Raw genomic sequence first — 13,598 nt, forward strand, 5'->3', positions numbered from 1 at the left:
CCAAACTCAGCCCCCCAGTCCCCAAACACACCTCCCCGTCCCCAAACTCACCGACCTGTCCCCAAACTCACCCTCCAGTCCCCAAACTCACCCCCCAGTCCCCAAACCCACCCCCCAGTCCCCAAACTCACCCCACAGTCCCCAAACTCACCCCCAGTCCCCAAACACCCCCCCAGTCCCCAAACTCAACCCCCAGTCCCCAAACTCATCCCCCCATCCCCAAACTCACCTCCCCCAGTCCCCAAACTCACCCCCCAGTCCCCAAACCCACCCCCCCAGTCCCCAAACTCACACCCCATCCCCAAACTCACCCCCCCAGTCCCCAAACTCACCCCCCCAGTCCCCAAACTCACCCCCATCCCCAAACTCACCCCCCCAGTCCCCAAACTCACCCCCCCAGTCCCCAAACCCACCCCCCTCAGTCCCCAAACTCACCCCCAGTCCCCAAACTCACCCCCCAGTCCCCAAACTCACCCCCCATCCCCAAACACACACCCCCAGTCCCCAAACTCACCCCCCAGTCCCCAAAATCACCCCCCCCGTCCCCAAACTCACCCCCCATCCCCAAGCTCACCCCAGTCCCCAAACCCATCCCTCCCAGTCCCCAAACTCAGCCCGCCCCGTCCCAAACTCACCCCCCCGTCGCCAAACTCACCCCCCAGTCCCCAAACTCACCCCCCAGTTCCCAAACTCACCCCCCAGTTCCCAAACTCACCCCCCAGTCCCCAAACTCAGCCCGCCCCGTCCCAAACTCACCCCCCGTCCCCAAACTCACCCCCCAGTCCCCAAACTCACCCCCCAGTTCCCAAACTCATCCCCTCAGTCCCCAAACTGACCCCCCCCCATTCCCCAAACTCACCCCCCGTCCACAAAATCACCCCCCCAGTCCCCAAACTCACCCCCCATCCCCAAACTCACCCCCCTAGTCCCCAAACTCACCCCCCCAGTCCCCAAACTCACCCCCAGTGCCCAAAATCACCCCCCCCCCCAGTCCCCAAACTCAGCCCCAGTCCCCAAACTCACCCCCCGTCCCCAAACTCACCCCCGTCCCCAAACTCACCCCCCGACGCCAAACTCACCCCCCAGTCCCCAAACTCACCCCCCAGTCCCCAAACTCACCCCAGTTCCCAAACTCACCCCCCCATCCCCAAACTCACCCCCCAGTCCCCAAACTGACCCCCTCCAGTCCCCAAACTCACCCCCCAGTCCCCAAACTCACCCCACCGTCCCCAAACCCACCCCCCAGTCTCTAAACTAACCCCCCGTCCCCAAAATCACCCCCCCCAGTCCCCAAACTCACCCCACCGTCCCCAAACCCACCCCCCAGTCCCCAAACTCACCCCCCAGTCCCCAAACTCACCCCCCAGTCCCCAAACCCACCCCCCAGTCCCCAAACTCACCCCCCAGTCCCCAAACTCACCCCCCAGTCCCCAAACTCACCCCCAGTCCCCAAACACCCCCCCAGTCCCCAAACTCAACCCCCAGTCCCCAAACTCATCCCCCCATCCCCAAACTCACCTCCCCAGTCCCCAAACTCACCCCCCAGTCCCCAAACCCACCCCCCCAGTCCCCAAACTCACACCCCATCCCCAAACTCACCCCCCCAGTCCCCAAACTCACCCCCCCAGTCCCCAAACTCACCCCCCATCCCCAAATTCACCCCCCCAGTCCCCAAACTCAACCCCCCCAGTCCCCAAACCCACCCCCCTCAGTCCCCAAACTCACCCCCAGTCCCCAAACTCACCCCCCAGTCCCCAAACTCACCCCCCATCCCCAAACACACACCCCCAGTCCCCAAACTCACACCCCAGTCCCCAAAATCACCCCCCCGTCCCCAAACTCACCCCCCATCCCCAAGCTCACCCCAGTCCCCAAACCCATCCCTCCCAGTCCCCAAACTCAGCCCGCCCCGTCCCAAACTCACCCCCCAGTCCCCAAACTCACCCCCCAGTCCCCAAACTCACCCCCCAGTCCCCAAACTCACCCCCCAGTTCCCAAACTCACCCCCCAGTCCCCAAACTCAGCCCGCCCCGTCCCAAACTCACCCCCCGTCCCCAAACTCACCCCCCAGTCCCCAAACTCACCCCCCAGTTCCCAAACTCATCCCCTCAGTCCCCAAACTGACCCCCCCCCATTCCCCAAACTCACCCCCCGTCCACAAAATCACCCCCCCAGTCCCCAAACTCACCCCCCCATCCCCAAACTCACCCCCCCAGTCCCCAAACTCACCCCCCCAGTCCCCAAACTCACCCCCAGTGCCCAAAATCACCCCCCCCCCAGTCCCCAAACTCAGCCCCAGTCCCCAAACTCACCCCCCGTCCCCAAACTCACCCCCGTCCCCAAACTCACCCCCCGACGCCAAACTCACCCCCCAGTCCCCAAACTCACCCCCCAGTCCCCAAACTCACCCCCAGTTCCCAAACTCACCCCCCCATCCCCAAACTCACCCCCCAGTCCCCAAACTGACCCCCTCCAGTCCCCAAAATCACCCCCCCCAGTCCCCAAACTCACCCCACCGTCCCCAAACCCACCCCCCAGTCCCCAAACTCACCCCCCCAGTCCCCAAACTCACCCCCCGTCCCCAAAATCACCCCCCCAGTCCCCAAACTCACCCCCCGTCCCCAAACTCACCCCCCAGTCCCCAAACTCACCCCCCGTCCCCAAACTCACTCCCGTCCCCAAACTCACCCCCCGTCCCCAAACTCCCCCCCAGTCCCCAAACTCACCCCCCGTCCCCAAACTCCCCCCCAGTCCCCAAACTCACCCCCCGTCCCCAATCTCAGCCCCCCAGTCCCCAATCTCAGCCCCCCAGTCGCAAACTCACCGCCCCGTCCCCAAACTCACCTCCCTGTCCCCAAACTCACCGACCTGTCCCCAAACTCACCCCCCATCCCCAAACTCACCCCCCCGTCCCCAAACTCACCCCCCCCCGTCCCCAACCTCACCCCCCCAGTCCCCAAACTCATACCCCAGTCCCCAAACTCACCCCCAGTCCCCAAACTCACCCCCAGTCCCCAAACTCACCCCCCAGTCCCCAAACTCACCCCCAGTCCCCAAACACCCCCCCAGTCCCCAAACTCACCCCCAGTCCCCAAACTCATCCCCCCGTCCCCAAACTCAGCCCCTAGTCCCCAAACTCAGCCCCCAGTCCCCAAACTCACCCCCAGTCCCCAAACTCACCCCCCGTCCCCAAACGCAGCCCCCAGTCCCCAAACTCACCCCCCCAGTCCCCAAACTCACCCCCCCAGTCCCCAAACTCACCCCCCAGTCCCCAAATCCACCGCCCCAGTCACCAAACTCACACCCCATCCCCAAACTCACCCCCCCAGTCCCCAAACTCAACCCCCCCAGTCCCCAAACCCACCCCCCTCAGTCCCCAAACTCACCCCCAGTCCCCAAACTCACCCCCCAGTCCCCAAACTCACCCCCCATCCCCAAACACACACCCCCAGTCCCCAAACTCACCCCCCAGTCCCCAAAATCACCCCCCCGTCCCCAAACTCACCCCCCATCCCCAAGCTCACCCCAGTCCCCAAACCCATCCCTCCCAGTCCCCAAACTCAGCCCGCCCCGTCCCAAACTCACCCCCCCGTCCCCAAACTCACCCCCCAGTCCCCAAACTCACCCCCCAGTCCCCAAACTCACCCCCCAGTTCCCAAACTCACCCCCCAGTCCCCAAACTCAGCCCACCCCGTCCCAAACTCACCCCCCGTCCCCAAACTCACCCCCCAGTCCCCAAACTCACCCCCCAGTTCCCAAACTCATCCCCTCAGTCCCCAAACTGACCCCCCCCATTCCCCAAACTCACCCCCCGTCCACAAAATCACCCCCCCAGTCCCCAAACTCACCCCCCCCATCCCCAAACTCACCCCCCCAGTCCCCAAACTCACCCCCCCAGTCCCCAAACTCACCCCCAGTGCCCAAAATCACCCCCCCCCCAGTCCCCAAACTCAGCCCCAGTCCCCAAACTCACCCCCCGTCCCCAAACTCACCCCCGTCCCCAAACTCACCCCCCGACGCCAAACTCACCCCCCAGTCCCCAAACTCACCCCCCAGTCCCCAAACTCACCCCCAGTTCCCAAACTCACCCCCCCATCCCCAAACTCACCCCCCAGTCCCCAAACTGACCCCCTCCAGTCCCCAAAATCACCCCCCCCAGTCCCCAAACTCACCCCACCGTCCCCAAACCCACCCCCCAGTCCCCAAACTCACCCCCCCAGTCCCCAAACTCACCCCCCGTCCCCAAAATCACCCCCCCAGTCCCCAAACTCACCCCCCGTCCCCAAACTCACCCCCCAGTCCCCAAACTCACCCCCCGTCCCCAAACTCACTCCCGTCCCCAAACTCACCCCCCGTCCCCAAACTCCCCCCCAGTCCCCAAACTCACCCCCCGTCCCCAAACTCCCCCCCAGTCCCCAAACTCACCCCCCGTCCCCAATCTCAGCCCCCCAGTCCCCAATCTCAGCCCCCCAGTCGCAAACTCACCGCCCCGTCCCCAAACTCACCTCCCTGTCCCCAAACTCACCGACCTGTCCCCAAACTCACCCCCCATCCCCAAACTCACCCCCCCGTCCCCAAACTCACCCCCCCCCGTCCCCAACCTCACCCCCCCAGTCCCCAAACTCATACCCCAGTCCCCAAACTCACCCCCAGTCCCCAAACTCACCCCCAGTCCCCAAACTCACCCCCCAGTCCCCAAACTCACCCCCAGTCCCCAAACACCCCCCCAGTCCCCAAACTCACCCCCAGTCCCCAAACTCATCCCCCCGTCCCCAAACTCAGCCCCTAGTCCCCAAACTCAGCCCCCAGTCCCCAAACTCACCCCCAGTCCCCAAACTCACCCCCCGTCCCCAAACGCAGCCCCCAGTCCCCAAACTCACCCCCCCAGTCCCCAAACTCACCCCCCCAGTCCCCAAACTCACCCCCCAGTCCCCAAATCCACCGCCCCAGTCACCAAACTCACACCCCATCCCCAAACTCACCCCCCCAGTCCCCAAACTCACCCCCCCAGTCCCCAAACTCCCCCCCATCCCCAAACTCACCCCCCCCAGTCCCCAAACTCACCCCCCAGTCCCCAATCTCACCCCCCCAGTCCCCAAAGCCATCCCCCAGTCCCCAAACTCACCCCCAGTCCCCAAACTCACCCCCCATCCCCAAACCCACCCCCCATCCCCAAACCCACCCCTTCAGTCCCCAAACTCACCCCTCCCAGTCCCCAAACTCACACCCCAGTCCCCAAACTCACACCCCATCCCCAAACCCACCCCCCAGTCCCCAAACGCACCCCCCAGTCCCCAAACACATCCCCCCATCCCCAAACTCACCCCCCCAGTCGCCAAACTCACCCCCCAGTCCCCAAACTCACCCCCCCAGTCCCCAAACTCACCCCCCATCCCCAAACACACACCCCCAGTCCCCAAACTCACCCCCAGTCCCCAAACTCACCCCCCATCCCCAAACCCACCCCCAGTCCCCAAACTCATCCCCCATCCACAAACTCACCCCCCAGTCCCCAAACTCACCCCCCAGTTCCCAAACTCACCCCCCCAGTCCCCAAACTCAGCCCCCAGTCTGCAAACTCACCCCCCAGTCCCCAAACTCAGCCCCCCAGTCCCCAAACTCACCCCCCAGTCCCCAAACTCACCCCCCCCGTCCACAAGCTCACCCCCCAGTCCCCAAACTCACCCCCCATCCCCAAACTCACCCCCCAGTCCCCAATCTCACCCCCATCCCCAAACTCACCCCCCAGTCCCCAAACTCATCCCCCCGTCCACAAACTCACCCCCCCAGTCCCCAAACCCACCCCCCCGTCCCCAAACTCACCCCCCTGTGGTGTTGGGTGCTCTGGTGCACAGATGAGCCAACACAGTTGTATGTGGTACAACTCTATTTTATTTTAACTCTTATAATACAGTTCGTTCTGGATACTCTGCACGTGCTGTCTCCCTGAGTGTGTTTGGTAGCAGATCTGTCCTGGTCCTCCTCTGCAGCTAATACTGACCACCGGGGGCCGTGTCTGTGCTTTTATATCTTTCTGTCATTGGTTGTGGTGTTGTGTGTTCTGATTTGTCTGTTGGTGTGTCTATCATGATGTGTGTGTTTGAATATCATGACATCCCCCCTTTTTACAAAGATATGTGCCTACGTGGTTATAAATATAATTGTGTCGTGAGTGCATCGAAGAGTGTGTGTGTGTGTTATGTACAGCGTGTGTATATGACGTAACTATTTACATGGGGCGATGTCGGGTGCGTCACACTAACAAGGTTGTACCATAACAAAACTTGGATGCGAGAGAAAAAAAAAACTTGAACATTGGTCCGGTCAGACGATATCTGGAACAATAAACAACAACAGGTTATAATACAGAAGTGTTTGACTTTTTGAACGTATGAACAGCGTTATAAGTCCAGTCTAATGGGTGACCGCCTCAAGAATGGGCTGGTCCTCAAGCCGGTTCAGCTGTGGAGATTTGGGGTCACACTGGTTCACCTTGGACTGTTGGAGGTGATGCTGTTGCCGAAGTCTCTACTTTACCATTTGTTGTACTTCGTGCAGTGCTTGGTTTTTCATTCGTGCAAATATAACATTCAACATCTTTGTTAGTGTTGCCTTGGCTGTGGTTTGGTTCTGGTGGCGATGGAAGGGGCATGATCCGTGGCATCTCCACGAAGTCATCCTTGGGAACCAGTGGAGGATCCGGCGTGTGCGTACGGTTCAGTTGCGAGCGTGGAAGGCGGCTCAAAGCTCGCTGATTGCGCCTACGCACCAATCCATCCGCCCTGCATGCCAGGCACAAGGTGGAGTCTTTTTCTTTTTATGTTTGTGGTGGACGGCATCTTGTAGCCGATGGGTCGTTGCCATCGAAGTAGCACCATCACTAATATCATGCAAGGCGATGACTGTGCCAGATGTGGAAGTTGGCCGAGACCGTGCACGCTGGTTCCGGCCACCTGCTGTGCCGGAAGGGCGACTCCGCAGAGAAACGTCGAAGCATGTCGCCTTGGAGAGAGAATTGTTGCTCGCATCAACGTCTGGCGATGGCGCGAATTGGTGTGTCCATCTTGGACCGCGGGTGCTGGTTGCCACTGCCGACCCAGTGGGACTGCCACGCGATCCATTCCCTGTCGCCGTGGCATCCGCCGTCACCCTGAGCGTGCCATCACCGAGGCCGCGACACCGCCCGTCCGGAGCAAGGTCTGGCGTGCGCAAATCAGAGTCGGCGCTTGGCTGCTCCCCATCTGGAGTCCGGTCTGCCTTCCGTCGATGCCCCCCGTCCGGAGTCCCAACAGGTTCACTGGAGGCAGCCGAGATTCCCTGAAGCTGCACTTCTGGAGTCGGAACATGCAGGAATGCACCAACCAGTGGAGAGGCTCGAGCCATCGAGGGTGGAAGCGGTGCGCCGCCACCGCAGTCGTCAGTGGTCCCACCGTGATCGTCGAGTGCCTCGGTACGCACGAGGCAAGGTCTGTCACCTTGCACCTTTTGCATGGGAAGTGGGATGCTGTCGTCACTCGTCTCACATCCCGTGGATAGATCCTCATTAGCAGCTTGCTGTTCACTAGGGTTGGGTAAATTGTCAGAGTTTTCATCTGGTGGTGCACACCATGTCGGTGGACTGTCATTGTCTTGCCGTTGTCCTTCATTTGGGCTTTTCTTCTTTGGAATTTTAAATCTTCCCCCAGACATTGCAGAACCTTGTTTATTACCCCCAAATTCTCCCATATGTATGGTCTCGAATATAGGATCCAATGTTTCTATCGACATTGTACTATTTTCCAAAGAACATTCCGTTTCACTTTTCTTCTCAGGTACCTCATATGTATCTTTGTCTAATGTACATGCCTTCATGGTCTCTGGGTCTGATTTTGCTGGGACTGGCATGGTCACAGTCTCTCTTTTACTGTTCTCAATTGCCCACATTATACTCCCCATACATAACTGCTTAATCACTGGGGTTAGTGTGGTACAATGGATAATCGGGTCGACCTTATCTGCATCTTCACCATTAGTGGAAAGCACACTTGGTTCACTTGAAACTGCTGTGGGTTTTAAATTCGTTATCTGGCTACTCGATGTCGGTGTCCTCAGGATTCTTGCTCCAATGTTCTGCTCATTTATCAGTGGAGTGTGTATAGGTTCAATGCAATTAATGTTCCCCTCAAGGTTTGAAGAGTCATTACTGACTAACTGCTGGTCTCCGAAGTTGGGATTTTGCGGCGTTGTGTTGAAGGGAGACATTTGTCCCTGCTGTAGATATGATTCAGGTTGTGTTATTTCCATTACCTGAGGATCAATGTCTTGTCCATTTTTTCGATCCGTACTAAAACACTGGCAATTCTCAGTCTGCTCCTTGCAAATTAGACATACAAGTAATTTCTTTCGCAAATCCTCAGCATCCTTCTGTGACTGTGCAGCATTATTAATCTCTGTTCGGCTATAATGATCCTGAAGGTCAGCGCATAAACCATTTTTCTTCGGGCTTGGACGAGGCGATTCCTTTGGCTTGTCTTCAGTTGGGCTTGAACAGTCTTCAGCGCTGTGCCCTTCATTGTAGCATGAGAGACCGTCATGGTCATGCTGCTGTGTAGTGGAGCATGGTAGGCTGTTATAGCCTTCTTGCTGTTCACGTGAGCATGGCAGACTTGCATCGTCTGCCGCTGGTTGGTCAGGAGAGGTTGCTAGACCCTCATGGTCTTGTTCCTGCAAGGACTGCACATTGGAGTCTTGCGTTGCTTCTATCGTGGAGGCTGTCCACGAGCTCTCTGTGGAGGCTTGTGACACTGGAGTCACTTCTTGTTCGTGCAAGGACTGCGCTCTGGAGTCTTGCGTTGCTTCTATCGTGGAGGCTGTCCACGAGCTCTCTGTGGAGGCTTGTGACACTGGAGTCACTTCTTGTCCGTGCAAGGACTGCGCTCTGGAGTCTTGCATTTCTGCAATTGTGGAGTCTGTCCACGAGCTTGCTGTGGAAGCTTGTGACACTGGAGTCACTTCTGGTTCATGCAAGGACTGCGCTCTGGAGTCTTGCATGTCTTCTTTCATAGAGTCGGGAACGTTGAGCGGGACGTGGACCACGCTCTGTGTGGCAGCAGGGCGCTCTCCGTGTGCTTGCACCGCTCCCTGTCTGTTAATGTCAGGCTGCAGCATCATCCGGTACTGATAAGTTGGGACGTCATATCTGCTGGATTGAAGATCCTCAAATCCGAAAAATGAATCCGCATCTGCGTCGGATTCAATGTGGGGGCCGCCAATGTGCAACACGAAAGGTTCGTCCGAGTCATAGTCGTATAGGACCACGGAGCTATCATTGGGCTCGCGAGGTCCGGAAACACTGTAAAGATCGTCATCGAAGTATTCGAGGTCGGAATCATCGGCTTGTGCGTAGGTAACTGCTTGTCGGAGGGTTCTTCGGAGGTCAAATTCATCTCCTGGGTCAATTTGCGGCACTGTGCTGTCATTCCAGGTGAGGGAAGGTTGTTTTACAGCTTTAACAGATTTTTGTTTTTTTGATTTGGGACGTTTCCCTTTTAAATTGGATTTGGGACATTTCCCTTTTAAATTGGTGCGGTCTGGGGCCTCTGACATCCTGACGCTCGGTATGTAGCACGTAGGAAGCGACTGCGCATGCTCAGATCGCTGTTCCTTTACCGATGGCCGTTTTCTTGACTGCGCATGCGCAGCGTCTCGCGCATGCGCAAACGAAACTTCCGGTTCTGCGCACTTCTCGCGCAACTGTGCTAGCGTGATACCTTTAGCAAGATGGCCGCCGACCTCGACCCAGCCCTCTCTCAGGCCCGGGATTTCGGCCTCTGGGAATTCGGGCTCCGGGATCCCGGCCACGAGGTCAGTACTGCAGCTTTTAACAAAGAACAAAGAACAAAGAAATGTACAGCACAGGAACAGGCCCTTCGGCCCTCCAAGCCCGTGCCGACCATACTGCCCGACTAAACTACAATCTTCTACACTTCCTGGGTCCGTATCCTTCTATTCCCATCCTATTCATATATTTGTCAAGATGCCCCTTAAATGTCCCTATCGTCCCTGCTTCCACTACCTCCTCCGGTAGCGAATTCCTGGCACCCACTACCCTCTGCGTAAAAAACTTGCCTCGTACATCTACTCTAAACCTTGCCCCTCTCACCTTAAACCTATGCCCCCTAGTAATTGACCCCTCTACCCTGGGGAAAAGCCTCTGACTATCCACTCTGTCTATGCCCCTCATAATTTTGTAGACCTCTATCAGGTCGCCCCTCAACCTCCTTCGTTCCAGTGAGAACAAACCGAGTTTATTCAATCGCTCCTCATAGCTTATGCCCTCCATACCAGGCAACATTCTGGTAAATCTCTTCTGCACCCTCTCTAAAGCCTCCACATCCTTCTGGTAGTGTGGCGACCCGAATTGAACACTATACCCCAAGTGTGGCCTAACTAAGGTTTTATACAGCTGCAACATGACTTGCCAATTCTTATACTCAATGCCCCGGCCAATGAAGGCAAGCATGCCGTATGCCTTCTTGACTACCTTCTCCACCTGTGTTGCCCCTTTCAATGACCTGTGGACCTGTACTCCTAGATCTCTTTGACTTTCAATACTCTTGAGGGTTCTACCATTCACTGTATATTCCCTAACTGCATTAGACCTTCCAAAATGCATTACCTCACATTTGTCCGGATTAAACTCCATCTGCCATCTCTCCGCCCAAGTCTCCAGACAATCTAAATCCTGCTGTATCCTCAGACAGTCCTCATCGCTATCCGCAATTCCACCAATCTTTGTGTCGTCTGCAAACTTACTAATCAGACCAGTTACATTTTCCTCCAAATCATTTATATATACTACAAACAGCAAAGGTCCCAACACTGATCCCTGTGGAACACCACTGGTCACAGCCCTCCAATTAGAAAAGCATCCCTCCATTGCTACCCTCTGCCTTCTATGGCCTAGCCAGTTCTGTATCCACCTTGCCAGTTCACCCCTGATCCCGTGTGACTTCACCTTTTGTACTAGTCTACCATGAGGGACCTTGTCAAAGGCCTTACTGAAGTCCATATAGACAACATCTACTGCCCTACCTGCATCAATCATCTTAGTGACCTCCTCGAAAAACTCTATCAAGTTAGTGAGACACGACCTCCCCTTCACAAAACCGTGCTGCCTCTCACTAATACGTCCATTTGCTTCCAAATGGGAGTAGATCCTGTCTCGAAGAATTCTCTCCAGTAATTTCCCTACCACTGAAGTAAGGCTCACCGGCCTGTAGTTCCCGGGATTATCCTTGCTACCCTTCTTAAACAGAGGAACAACATTGGCTATTCTCCAGTCCTCCGGGACATCCCCTGAAGACAGCGAGGATCCAAAGATTTCTGTCAAGGCCACAGCAATTTCCTCTCCAGCCTCCTTCAGTATTCTGGGGTAGATCCCATCAGGCCCTGGGGACTTATCTACCTTAATATTTTTTAAGACACCCAACACCTCGTCTTTTTGGATCACAATGTGACCCAGGCTATCTACACCCACTTCTCCAGACTCAACATCTACCAATTCCTTCTCTTTGGTGAATACTGATGCAAAGTATTCATTTAGTACCTCGCCCATTTCCTCTGGCTCCACACATAGAGTCCCTTGCCTATCCTTCAGTGGGCCAACCCTTTCCCTGGCTACCCTCTTGCTTTTTATGTACGTGTAAAAAGCCTTGGGATTTTCCTTAACCCTATTTGCCAATGACTTTTCGTGACCCCTTCTAGCCCTCCTGACTCCTTGCTTAAGTTCCTTCCTACTTTCCTTATATTCCGCGCAGGCTTCGTCTGTTCCCAGCCTTTTAGCCCTGACAAATGCCTCCTTTTTCTTTTTGACGAGGCCTACAATATCACTCGTCATCCAAGGTTCCCGAAAATTGCCGTATTTATCTTTCTTCCTCACAGGAACATGCCTGTCCTGTATTCCTTTCAACTGACACTTGAAAGCCTCCCACATGTCAGATGTTGATTTGCCCTCAAACATCCGCCCCCAATCTATGTTCTTCAGTTCTCGCCTAATATTGTTATAATTAGCCTTCCCCCAATTTAGCACATTCATCCTCGGACCACTCTTATCCTTGTCCACCAGTACTTTAAAACTTACTGAATTGTGGTCACTGTTACCAAAATGCTCCCCTACTGAAACATCTACCACCTGGCCAGGCTCATTCCCCAATACCAGGTCCAGTACCGCCCCTTCCCTAGTTGGACTGTTTACATATTGTTTTAAGAAGTCCTCCTGGATGCTCCTTACAAACTCCGCCCCGTCTAAGCCCCTGGCACTAAGTGAGTCCCAGTCAATATTGGGGAAGTTGAAGTCTCCCATCACCACAACCCTGTTGTTTTTACTCTTTTCCAAAATCTGTCTACCTATCTGCTCCTCTATCTCCCGCTGGCTGTTGGGAGGCCTGTAGTATACCCCCAACATTGTGACTGCACCCTTCTTATTCCTGATCTCTACCCATATAGCCTCACTGCCCTCTGAGGTGTCCTCTCGCAGTATAGCTGTGATATTCTCCCGAACAAGTAGCGCAACTCCGCCTCCCCTTTTACATCCCCCTCTATCCCGCCTGAAACATCTAAATCCTGGAACGTTTAGCTGCCAATCCTGCCCTTCCCTCAACCAGGTCTCTGTAATGGCAACAACATCATAGTTCCAAGTAGTAATCCAAGCTCTAAGTTCATCTGCCTTACCCGTAATGCTCCTTGCATTAAAACATATGCACTTCAGGCCACCAGACCCGCTGTGTTCAGCAACTTCTCCCCGTCTGCTCTGCCTCAGAGCCACACTGTCCCTATTCCCTAGTTCTCCCTCAATGCTCTCACCTTCTGACCTATTGCTCCCGTGCCCACCCCCCTGCCATACTAGTTTAAACCCTCCCGTGTGACACTAGCAAACCTCGCGGCCAGGATATTTATGCCTCTCCGGTTTAGATGCAACCCGTCCATCTTATACAGGTCACACCTGCCCCGGAAGAGCTCCCAGTGGTCCAGATAACGGAAACCCTCCCTCCTACACCAGCTGTTTAGCCACGTGTTTGTCTGCTCTATCTTCCTATTTCTAGCCTCACTGGCACGTGGCACAGGGAGTAATCCCGAGATTACAACCCTCGAGGTCCTGTCTTTTAACTTTCTGCCTAGCTCCCTGAACTCCTGCTGCAGGACCTCATGCCCCTTCCTGCCTATGTCGTTAGTACCAATATGTACAACGACCTCTGCCTGTTTGCCCTCCCCCTTCAGGATTCCCTCTACCCGTTCGGAGACATCCTGGACCCTGGCACCAGGGAGGCAACATACCATCCTGGAGTCTCTTTCACGTCCACAGAAGCGCCTATCTGTGCCCCTGACTATAGAGTCCCCTATAACTATTACTCTTCTGCGCTTTGACCCTCCCTTCTGAACATCAGAGCCAGCCGTGGTGCCACTGCTCTGGCTGCTGCTGTTTTCCCCTGATAGGCTATCCCCCCCGACAGTATTCAAAGGGGTATATCTGTTCGAGAGGGGGACAACCACAGGGGATTCCTGCACTGACTGCCTGCCCTTTCTGGTGGTCACCCATTTCTCTGCCTGCACCTTGGGTG

Source organism: Scyliorhinus torazame, chromosome 3 (assembly GCF_047496885.1).
Source record: "Scyliorhinus torazame isolate Kashiwa2021f chromosome 3, sScyTor2.1, whole genome shotgun sequence".
Lineage (NCBI taxonomy): Eukaryota > Metazoa > Chordata > Chondrichthyes > Carcharhiniformes > Scyliorhinidae > Scyliorhinus > Scyliorhinus torazame.